Source organism: Dermacentor albipictus, chromosome 1 (genome assembly GCF_038994185.2).
Source record: "Dermacentor albipictus isolate Rhodes 1998 colony chromosome 1, USDA_Dalb.pri_finalv2, whole genome shotgun sequence".
NCBI classification, from domain to species: Eukaryota; Metazoa; Arthropoda; class Arachnida; order Ixodida; family Ixodidae; genus Dermacentor; species Dermacentor albipictus.
In genome coordinates this window covers 218,277,193-218,289,271 of record NC_091821.1, presented here as the reverse complement: position 1 = coordinate 218,289,271, position 12,079 = coordinate 218,277,193, and the positions used below count along the sequence as shown (strand labels likewise).

At 46.0% G+C, this 12,079-nt stretch overlaps 1 protein-coding gene across 2 annotated transcripts in view; it reads left to right on the top strand.

Annotated features, from left to right (window-relative positions):
- Cbp53E (Calbindin 53E) overlaps positions 1-12,079 on the top strand; it is a 288,931-nt gene that overhangs the window by 65,615 nt on the left and 211,237 nt on the right. The gene's annotated exons all lie outside the window — the stretch shown is intronic.

Genomic DNA, 12,079 nt, shown 5'->3' with positions numbered 1-12,079 from the left:
CTAAGGATCTCGATGGGTCACGTGCCGAAGGCACACTCGGTGCTTTCCCGGATCTATCATTACCGTCCTGGGGCGACACGGTGTTCGGGCAGAAAGACGGCGCCAAGGGAGACGCGATGATCGCTGCTCTGCTTGAGTCGTATACGCTCGCGAGCTCGAGATCCGCACTACAGCTCTATCTGTCTCCTTGTGCTTGTACGGCTATTGAGGGAGAACGAGGCTCGTTATAGTGTGCCTATGGGCGAGCTGCAAGCATGCTGGGCTCACTTGTAGAGGAGGAAAGCGCATTTTGGCTTCACGGCCTGCTGTGATCACGGAAACGCTCTTGAGATAGGGGATGTAGTGCAAGCTGGTGTAGATCGGGCAGAGAAGTTGACAGCAATCTGGTTTGACCTACTCCTCTACATATAAGAAATTAATAAAACAGAGAACAACGATCTTCATGTAGGTTCCTGCTAACACTCTGGCCACACGGGAAACATTTAACGTCACGTGTGGGTAACTTAATGACAATAGGTGCATCAAATCACAACTGTTTTGTTTTCGGTGCTACAAGACAAAAGTTATTGCCAATTGCACAAGACTGCGTTGACAACGTGTAAGAGAATAAAAGAGAAATGATACTGTCACAGTCTATGCGCAGTACATTCCGGAGTAAGCGTCTCTTCATTGAAAGTAAATTTGGAGATTTATGCTTAGCAATGAAAACCTCGTTCAAGCTTAATAATTCCTCAATTATAATTCGTATACTTTGTTCTGTTTGCTGTTCTTGTACTTATATGCGGTGCTATTCGGTGGAAAGTATGTATTACTTTCTGAATCACATTTGAATGAGTTGCGCTAACTGACTAGATTGCAAGTGTTGTCCTCATCTAATGACATTAGATATCCTTTTGTAACAGTGAACTAATGGCAATAACTGTGAATGTCATACGGTGAGAACGACATTACATATTCTGGTATGACAGTACCGTAATGGCACTGTCGGACTGTGTCTCAATCGGACAAACGCAAGCGACTCTTAGGTCACACGCACATGGGACGTGGCCTGACGGGCTGGGGATGTGTTTGTCGGAAGAGGCAAGTGACAATAGAAGGGTGAGACGAATAAAGGCTGATCAGAAGGCACGTTTCCGTCAAAGATTGCAGAGAAAGTGCTTGGATGCGTTGCTTTTACAGTTTTTCGAGCGGGTATTGACACCTTATTCATCATATGCTGCACATCCGAGATGTATACACAAGTGCTGGAAAGCGCATGACGACGACTGCGCGCGCGGCCGCTGCTTAGCACGCATGCCTCACGACAAAGAAACTGCTAACGCCCGCCAGTTTCTTTTATGCACACGTTTGAACTACTACATTTAAACTGTTCTTAAGCGGGACATAGAGTACGTCTAATTCATTCCGAAGTATGAAAACGTATTGGTGTAAACCGCGCCGATGGTGTGCTAGCTAAACGAGCTTTCCACGATTCAAGGTGAGTGCATGTCGATTTAAACTTCATTATAGTAATTGCGCGGACATCTCCTACTTTCGAGTCTTCGCACACACCGTGGCTCAGTGCGCGGTTTGAGTTCTCGGCCGTGTTGGTCACATTACGATGGGGAGTCGCAATGCATAAACGCTTGCGTGCCGAGCTTTGGGTGCACATTAGAAGAAACACAGGGGATGGAAATTAATACGAAGCGCTCCACTACAGCGTCTTTCCTGGTCCCTGCGTTTCTTTGGGACATTAAAAAATGATAGATTCATCAAGCTGAACCTTCAATGATTCCCGAGTACAATTTCTGATTGTTCGTATTTCATGGAAGCTGCGAGGACGTCATTGTTTTAAAAAAAATATTGCGAATTATACGTTACTCATGTAAAGGAAAGTTTCAAGCGCAGACCCGTGAGTGCCTTACGACAATATCGCGCTCATTTGTACGGATTATGCTGACTCGTGTGTGATTAAAGGCGAAAAAAAGAGAAGGGGGGGGGGGGGCGAGGGGAAGTAGATATGTATTTCTATTAATCCTAGTTGGATAATTCTTTCGACTCCTCTTGAGTTTGACAAGTTTGTAAAATTTCTTCTGCCTGCTGCGTGTATCGACCTAGCAGAAGCCATGAAAATATTGCGTTTCATATCTTAGCTCCAAGTAAGTCGGCTGACTTGGTGGGACCTTACGCAAAGACGTGCTCCTTTTTCCTTGCCACCACCTACGTGTCGCTCTTAATCTCTCGAAAAGGTGGACATCCTTTTATTAACCATACGTTCTTTCCGTCAATATCTTGTCCTTTAAAGAAGAAATGTCGGGTGATGATGTTCACACTGAGGCCAACTTCGCCCATCTTCCCTCTTAATTGTGTTTTTTGTTGTTGTTTTTTTATCGTGTAAACGTTTCTTTCATTATACTACTTCAGGCTGTTGGTGCGAGTATAGTTTACTATTCCTTCGACATAATATGTGATAGGTCTCCTTTTTCATTTTCTCCATACTCGTCTCTCAACCTTTCCCTTTGAAAATGTTTCCTACGAACAGGAATTAGGAAAGTTATGGTGACGGGGGGTCAGTTTTAAGGGAGTGGAGACACAAGCATATGCTCAACAAGGACGGCAGTACTCCTCCTTTTTCCCCTTTCTTTTTTTCGTCACGCGTTTCGCGGTGGTCGAGTAAATCGGTTTCGCGTGGCCGCTCGTGCGTCGACGCTGGGCGCGCGCCACTGGTGCAGCACCAAGGTCAGCTCAGTCCTTCATATATATATATGGTCTCGGCGCTGTAGCCGCGGGTGCTAACGCGACTACAGCCTGTTGAGCACGCCGCGAGCAGTGCACGCCGGCTGTGGGCGGCCAGCGAAGCGCGACGGAATTAGCCGGTTGGCCTGCTGCGAACCAACGACGCCGGCCGCCCACCTCAATTGCACCTCCCACTCTTGGAGGTTGAGCTACACCGCAGCAAAGTTACGTGCTGCAGAGAAGACGCGTTATCCTGAAAACCTCGTCTGTGGGTCGTTCCACGGCCGCTGTCACCACCGTGGCGTTCTGGCACTGTACATTTCTCTCAAAAAAATTACAGAAACATTACACGTATATAAGCATTCCTTGCAAAGTATTTTCGCACGATGTTCTGAGCTGAAAAAAAAATGTTTACGCCCGTGAGGGCTACTTGAATTTCACGATACGGTGGAAATCAAAGCGCGAAAAATTTTTTTATAGAAATCGGCCGTTTCACAAATTATTTCAAAATTATCGCTTTTGCGTTGTCTGAACATTGTGCTTTCATTATAAAACAGTTTAACAAGATGCTTTTATGTTTTTCAATCTTTAGCACCAAGGTAAAAATGCTCGAATTATGGCCCTTTTGGGAAATGTTTCACAGAAAGCAGTGGTGGAAGGAAACCTGGAATTATTTTCATAGAACTGCACCTAAAGCTAACTATCTTCTAAAGGTTTATTTTCGCCTCTTTGCTGCACGCACAGGGTCTCAAAATAAATCCTGAATTTGGCAGGAATGATATTTTGACCGACTTTTTGGCTTTGTTAACACATCAAGGTGGTGCATGAAAAAATACACAGAAAAGCTGATAAAAATTTGAAGCATAACAACTTTCGCCGCGCAAATTCTAATCGAATTAATTTAAGTTTTCACCGTGTATACCGTTCTCCGAGACAGGCGCCCAGAAAAGGCGTTTTTCGTGGCTGTTAACATGACTGCGCGTCATGTATAGCATAAGCTTTAAGGAGGGAGGAGGGAAGAGAAAAGTAGAAGGCAGGGAGGTTAACCAGAATAACGTCCGGTTGGCTACCATACACCGGGGGAATGGGAAAGGGGAAACAAAGATCACAGGGAGAGAGAGGAGGGAAGGAAAGAAGGAAATTGCGGTGAGTTCGCTGACGCGTGTGGTCTTACAGAAATTGCATTAAAAGTCACAGATGGTTGCAGAAACCCATAAGCTTTAAGAATACCATAACAGCAATTACCTCAAAGGAAAGCTTGGTGGTTAAGATGCAGAGCCAAGCTATTAAGAGCGATGGAATGTTTCATAGTGCCCTAGCTGCAGCAGTCTCTTTCGACAATATAGTGTACCCCTCCCGCAACGGAATCAACCGACTGTCGTTATGGCGTTATGGCAAGGCACGCATTTCTCGCGAAACCCATCCGTTCACTATACAACTCTGAATTGAAACCATGAAGCAGTTCTTTACAGCGTCAACTACGATGCCTAAAGTATACTCGAGGCACTAGAGTGCACATTAGGTTGCCTTCAAGAGTAAAATCCACGTACCTTCTGCATGACGATGTCGCAACCTCCGTGGTTTAATTATACAAACTGAGAACGTTTCGCTTGATCAGTTCATATTAGACCGCCTCGTACAGTCACCTCATAAAACAGACACCAAAAGCCTCATATGGGTTTCCTTGATTTTTGACCCCCTCCGGCGGAAGATGATATCTTCAATGTGCCCCATACTACAATAATAAGTGAGGCTTAGGCTTTTTGCTAGCTGTAGCCATACGCTATAAAAAGCAAATTTCTGCCTAAAAGTTGTGCGGAGCAGCTGAGTCAGTTTCGCCAAACAGATCAGCCATAACTGCTGTTCCCCAAGCAACAAGCACCTGTAATCTGCTGAACAGTTAACGTGTAGCCGTGAAAGGGAATAAATATTTTGGGCCGTACCTGCTCGGTGTGGTGCAAACAGCTCAGCATCAATTAGATTCACTTCAAGTTACCACCGATTGAAATAAATCGGCAGAGAACGGCTTAATTTTGAGAAGCACTTTGTGGGGTCTTCGGTTCTCACAGGAGTACCGACCACCGCGGGTTCGAGCTTAGCAAGCCACAGGGCCGCGTCAGCCGTCATGCAGCCTCAGGCGCTGCTGCTGCGCGCAAGCTCAGACCACAAGGGGCTACAGAGCCACGCACGCAAGAACACAGTATTGCCCTGAGCTAACGGAAACCGTTTATTGTATCCGGCGGCACCCGACACTGCACAAACGCCCGGTCCCGGGACGGCGGGGAACCAAAGGGGTTCCCGCACCAAGGGCGAATCAGGGGCGCCTATAGCACATCGCCGCGAGAACACAGGCTCAAGCTGGGGCACGCCGCTAGGAAAAGTTCCGGTGGCGATGCTACTTGCTCTCGCGAAACCAATGGGCCAACTCGCGGGAGCTCGGGAAATCTCCTTCGGCTTGGGGCTCCGATAAGTGCGGCTCGGCGTGATAGACCTCGCGCGAGCACTAGGCACCCGTTCTTCGGCTTAGCGTCCGGACAGGATCAACACGAGGCACGCGCTCCCTGCACGGACAAAGGCACCGTGCGTAAGCTCAGTCCTAGTCACAAAGGTGTCTGCGGACGAGAGGAAATATGTAGGTACCCGGCGCAATCCCAAGGGAAAAAGGACACGCTACTATTGGGCTACTATCGTGGCCCCTGGTGGCCACGATAGTAGCCACCAGGGGCGGCTTCGTGACGTCGTAGCTCCGCCCTCACCGCGAACCATCGCGAGTGGAGCGCCACCGCTGAAAATTGGTTCGGAGCAAGGAGGAAGTGAGGCGTAGGGATTGCAGAAACAGGTGAAATGCGCCCGCGCAGTGGCACGTCGAATTCCGTCGAATTCCCCAAATCGCCACAACTTAAAAAAAAAAGTCACCGACGATTACGATACTCTCTAATGCGAAATTTGAGGGCAGCTCTATACGTGTTTTATTTTCGCGATATCTTGTCTGGCATGGACAATCTGTCTCGTGCGGCCCCTTTAAAACGGAGAAAAGTGTGGCGCGACTGCCTCGCTAATCAGGAAATCGCGAGAGGCAGCGCGTGGGCGACGCGTGGGCGTGAATCATAGCAGCCGCCGCAGACAGCCCTCCCAGACGAGGCGCGCTATTCTCGCTCAATCTCGTAGCAATCGACGCCGCAAAGCCAGTCTGGCGAGGCAGTACGCTTTTGTTCTCACTTTTTCGCCATACCCTCCTCCTCCACTTTCCCGTCAAGCTCTCTTCGCTATCGGCGGCATTCATCCCCCACTGCGCTCCGCGTTCGCTTTTTGATCCTTCGCTGTGCTCGTTCGCTCGGTTACGCCGACGCCGACGCTTGTCGCAGGCACGGGCGCTTAAGAGCTGCGCTCTAAAAGCTATCCACCTACTTCGATTGTCAGCATTGGTGGTTTCTGCATCTTCTTTTAATGAGTCAGCATTAGAACGCTCAAGCCTAGGAAAACCTGGGGGCGTCCGTCGGTTGCTTTGTGGCATGGGACAGAAGGCAAGAGTGGATAGGAGGAGCAAAATTGTAGACGTAACAAGTGAAGAGAAGGAACGAAGGAGGAAGAGGATGTGAGAAAGGATGAACGAATAATTAAGAGGGTGGTGTGAGGTGACAGGAGCCGGTAGGAATACAGGTGGCACGTAACGGCGCGCTTCGGCGCTCATAGTTGGCAGAGCGCCAGAGAAGAGGAGGGAATCGCGCTATGGCGCGCTGCAGCGGACTTGGCAAACTGCCTGTGGCATTTCACAGGTTCAGACATGTCTTGTGAATCCGCCTGTCTTTGAGTAGCTTAATAAGGATGGACAGCGCCATCGACAAGTAGCTTGCGAAGGGTGAATGCTAGCGCATTTCCGTTGGATCAACCAATTGATCGACCATTAGTATTTTTTTTTCTTGTGATTTGCACTCGCATTCTTTGCCATATCGTATACATTTCCGTAGGCCCTAGACTGAATAACTTTCGTTGTATATGTGAAGATACCCCGATGTGTGGAAACCTTGTTTCACTGTTTTTGGCTTCGTGTGGACTAGACAATGCACTTTCTCCTCAAAATTCATCGTGGAAGTTCCACGTCGTGTTCGTGTGGAGTGATGGACGAGGAAACAGCGGACTTGTTGCTGTACTGCTCTCTATACAGGGTGTTTCAGCGAACACTTTCAAAAATATTTGAAAGTTGCCTGTGGCAGATATTACAATTCTAGTTGATGAGCTGGGGCCCTATATTGTAAAACTGTTCCAAGATGGTGTTATTCCAATATCCTGACGTCGAATTGGCGTAACCGCCGACGCAAGCATCGGGCGGTGACCTGCATGGTTGTCTGAACACACCAATCAAACGCTCTCCTCGTTCATAGGAGGTCACTTTTGTTTGCTTGAAAAACGAATAAAATTGCCTACACTGAGCAGCTTGTCTTATCTAATTGGCTCACAAGAGGCGAAGAGCATGCTCAAGTGGAGAGGGATATAGGCTCCAAGCCACTGCACTGAAAATCTGTAACCGAATAAAGAGGGTGGGGCCGGCGTCTGCGATTGGTCCGCTTTTCCTTACTTAGCTTGTGGTGGCTGGTCGAAAATCGCGGCGGCATGCAACGAAAGCTTAATAATGACGCTAAAATGGATCCTCAGCAAAGAAGAATTGGCAGAACGAGGTCGTAAACGCACCGAAAGTGCTCGAAAACGTTACACGACCACGAAACAAGATTTATTATACGCAAGTAAACCCATGCTCTCCGGCAGGTGCGAGTAGTCATTGCCTGAGTGATCGGCTGCAGCCATCTTTTATTCCTATCGGAACGGGGCAGCCTGCGGCTATTCAGAAAAAAAAATCAGTTGTAATATATTATTAATACATATAAATTATTAATAATACATATTATTTAGGCATATTAATGCATCTTTGACACGTACACGTCACTTTGACGCGGTGAGTTTTTGCAGTTTTGTGACGTCGCGTTACAGGCAGGGGAAGTAGGTGCAGCCCGAAAACTTTTGACCAATAGACGAGTGCAAATGGCGAAAAGGCGTCGAATCAGAAATAACTATTTTTCTTTTGCTCGTTCAAATCATGCATAATCAGTGTGTACACGTCCTATCAGATAGGGAGCTATCGCGGTTTTCATGACGTCGCGTGACAGACAGGTTGAGGCTGAAGTTGAATTTGAAGTTTATTCATATGCAAAACATAGGTACATCAATGTAGTATACAGACGAGAACCCCAAAGTATTAATGCTGAAAACGGGACCCTCGGTTAGTAACTACAACAGAATTGTAAAATTGTTGGCAGCATAACAGTCGGTAGCATAATAGTATATCAGTTGTATGAAAAGCAAAGAATGATAATGAAAGAAAACCCAACAAACAATGCTCTAATCGATGTAGTGTAACAGAAATAACAACGGAAGTGACAATAATTATACAATTTTTAAAGACAGAAGAGGAAAAAGAAGAACGAACAAAGAGAAAAATATGTGGCGCAGTGTGAACACTGCTAAAAAGAAAGAACAGGTACTACTTAACAGGTGATCACCGCAAGAACAGCTGATCTCCGCAAAGTTCGGGAATTTATATCTCAAAGCTGAAGTCAACCTAAGAATTCGTTCCAAGTGGATCCGCCTTGCGAAGTCCTCTGCTAGAATTTGTAAATTGCAGTGTGGGTCATAAGATAATTAACCAAAAAATTTATTAGTGAATTCTTGTTAACTAGTCTATTTTGTATTTCAACTTTTTGTGCAAGTAGAGTCCGCCGCTTTGAGTAGACCGGCTCGTAAACTAGAATTGAGCTATCCTGTCACAGGCAACCTTTAAAAAATTTTGAAAGTGTTCGCTGAAACACCTTGTATATGCCCAGCATAGGCAACGTCTACGCTTCAAACTGAGGACTGTGCTGCAATCGTACATTATCACTTGGGACGATACTTGGACTATGGTCAGTTAGTGGCCTTGAAAGGAGATCTTTCAGTGCAGTGAAATACTTTTTTATAAGTACGGACATGTGCTCGAAATACTATAGGGACGATCTTATGCAGTGATCGCGATCCTTAGTGACGTCTCGGTATTTTTTTTTCTTTCTCGTAGGTTTTAGTGCTTTCGCGTTCTAAAGTGTCCTTTCTATTACCACAATTTTTTACTTTCATTCATTTTTACAGCAAATTTATTTACGCATATAAGTGAAATGAAGTCACCGTAGCTTTAGTGCATCCAACTTGTCCAGTTAGACCTCAGTTGATCCTGCCTGCCTATGTCAATAATATCTTTATATGATACCATTGGCGGGGTATGTATGTATGTATGTATGTATGTATGTATGTATGTATGTATGTGTGTGTATGTGTGTGTATGTGTGTATGTATGTGTGTGTGTATGTATGTGTGTGTGTGTATGTATGTATGTATGTATGTATGTATGTATGTATGTATGTATGTATGTATGTATGTATGTATGTATGTATGTATGTATGTATGTATGTATGTCAACGGTAGCTCTCGTAGATAATTCATTATGAACGAGGTGTCTCTCTTGATGTAGGCCCAGCAGTCTTTGCTACGAACGGCTTCTCAAACGTGTTTAACTCTTCCTCTAGCCAAGGAAATCAAATTGTGCTAGTTGGCGTCCCAGAGGAGCACACAGGTTCTGAGGGACACCGTATTGTGAGGCTCATGATTAAATTTGACCAACTGGCATTTTTTCGCGCGCATCTAAATCTAAGTACGCAAGCATTCTTGCACTCCACCCCATCGGAATGCGGCGGGAGTTGAACCCACGACCCCATGCTCAGCAGCGGAACGTCATAACCACTGAGCCTCAAACCGCGACAGGTATTTCGTTGTGAACGCGTGCCAGTGTGGTAACTTCAGAGCATCGTTCAAAATAAAACGATTCCATTCAAATTCTGTTCCAATTATGTGTCAAAACAGTTCCTTCAGTGCTCACTCGGTGCAGCGGATGGCAAAAGAATGGAACAGAACTGAGTGTAAAGGATGCTGCACGCACGGGAACAGTACGTCTTCGCTGCTAAACCCCACGCTGATGCCTACCAACCCTTAATTCATATCGCTTCTACATGTGCACACAGGAACCGCTACTCCGGCGATAATAATAGAGACGCTTGCCATTGACCGGATTCTGAAAGAACGACAGCCGTTGAAGGCCATGCGCGTAAGGTTTCGATTGCGCATGAAGCCACCCAATGTCGCTCAAAATTGCCATCTCTTCTTTTCTTACAGGCACTCGCTTGGCCTTGTATATATACGCATATACGAAGATACAATATCTTGCTTTTCTTTTTTTGAGCGTACGCCTGTATGACATGCTAGGTTTTGATTTTAGTTCGTCTTTCCAAAGCTCCAGTCGCTTTCGGCAATTTCGCGAACAGCTTAGCCCGAGACCACCGGGCTGAAAGTTTAATAAGGGGAGGGCCATGAGAGAAAAAAAAAAAAACGTTGAGAGGGAGGGGGAGTAGGGAGCGAATAATGCGAACCATTAACGATGGTACGCTTCTGCGTGCGTCGGTTTTTCTCTGCACATGTGAAACTATAACTGCCTTTGCTATACCTTTTTTTTCCACCCCTTTTCATCTTCGTAGATATGTGATTATGCGTGCCGGCTTTAGTCTGAAACTACTGCGCAAGCTTTTCCCATCAGCGAATCTCGAGCAAGCCCGCGCTCTAGCGCGAAGACCAAAGAAAAAGAAAACTGGCTCTCATAAATGCGTAAACGCAAAGACAGGAAGATCTAAGCCACCTAAGCGTTTGGCTGATGGAGAATAAACTTTCAGTAGCTCTGAGAAAACTTCTCGGCACCGTTTTGAATTTTACGATCGCAAGAAAGTATCGTATCGACCAGTGGCGGACACACGTAGGCAAGCATGCACTCTGCCGTTGTGGTTTGCGGCGCATCATTTGAGCCCGGTTTGCAAAGCCTCGATAGCAGCGGGGACTACGCCGCGAGGCGATCACCGAGGGCGCGATCTGAAAAGCGGCGAATGCAGACCCCGTGCAAGAGATGAGAAGACAGATAAAATATTGATTCGCTGTGTTTACTTATTCTGATCCAAGTACCAACCTTTGACGCGCAAGGCATCAAGATAAGGCACTCACCGATTGAAAAGGAAAGAAAGAAAAAAGATTGCGTACCTTTGAGCACCGTGCTGTGTTGCCGCAGCACTTATGACACGAACAGGACTATAGAAGAGAGGCTCAAATGGAGCGCAGTGTCGCCTTTCGAAATGTGCAAAGCTGATTTTTTTCCCCGCAATACATAACTGCCCAAAATGCGGCGGTCAATGCATCGTTAAAATGATTGTTACTGTACAGCTGGTGCATTGTTATTGCTTTTGTGCGTTTGTTCTCGCTTTAGTCAGAGCACGAGAGCAACAACAATGCGCTCGAACTGCTCAGTAATCATCATTGTAACAACTGAGTTTGTCGGCGTATCTTGGGAAAACTCGCATTGCGGGAAAGCCACACTGCAGACACCTTTCGAAGGGGCGCTTTTTGCAACTTTTCAGAAAGTACGACGAGGACGACTAGGAGCCATAGACCGTTCCTCGAGCCGGACCATGCTGGCATCGTCACCAATCAGTCACCTCGGTAGGCAGAGGTTCAACGCCGTTTCATAACCGTTGTAATTCAACTGCTGGCCCCGTTATTTCCGTTGTTCTTTTGTGTGTGTGTGTTTGACCGGCTTGATTCTCGCAACTGTGCCCCAGTTTCAACAACGTGTAGCCCGCCAACGCACAGAATATGCGCGGCTGAGCTACGGGTCCTGCATGCGACGTTGCGTTCGCCAGAAATTATGCACGTCGGAATAGAGTCTGCGCTTGCTATTTCCTTTTGGAAAGTTTTGCGCACCCGGAACGAAGACAACAAGGACACAAAGACTTGTTGTTTCTTGTTGTCTTCGTTCAGTGTGTTCAAAGCTTTCCACAATGAAGTCAAACCAACTAGCCCGCCTTTCAGTCTTATTGTTGCTATTTCCATTGTGATGTTTGCGCTTGCAGCTTCGTAAGCGTCGTCTGAACAACTCTGAGGCCGGAGTCGTAAATAGTACTACTACTACTACTACTACTACTACTACTACTACTACTACTACTACTACTACTACTACTACTACTACTAACGATTATTATTATTATTATTATTATTATTATTATAGGGCCAGGAATAAAAGCGACAATCCGCTTGACGTAGTCCCCATTCACAATAGATATAATATGATTGATATATTCGAGTCTCATATATATATATATATATATATATATATATATATATATATATATATATTTATTTATTTATTTATTTAAAATACCTTACAGGCCCCATGGGGGCATTGTGTAAG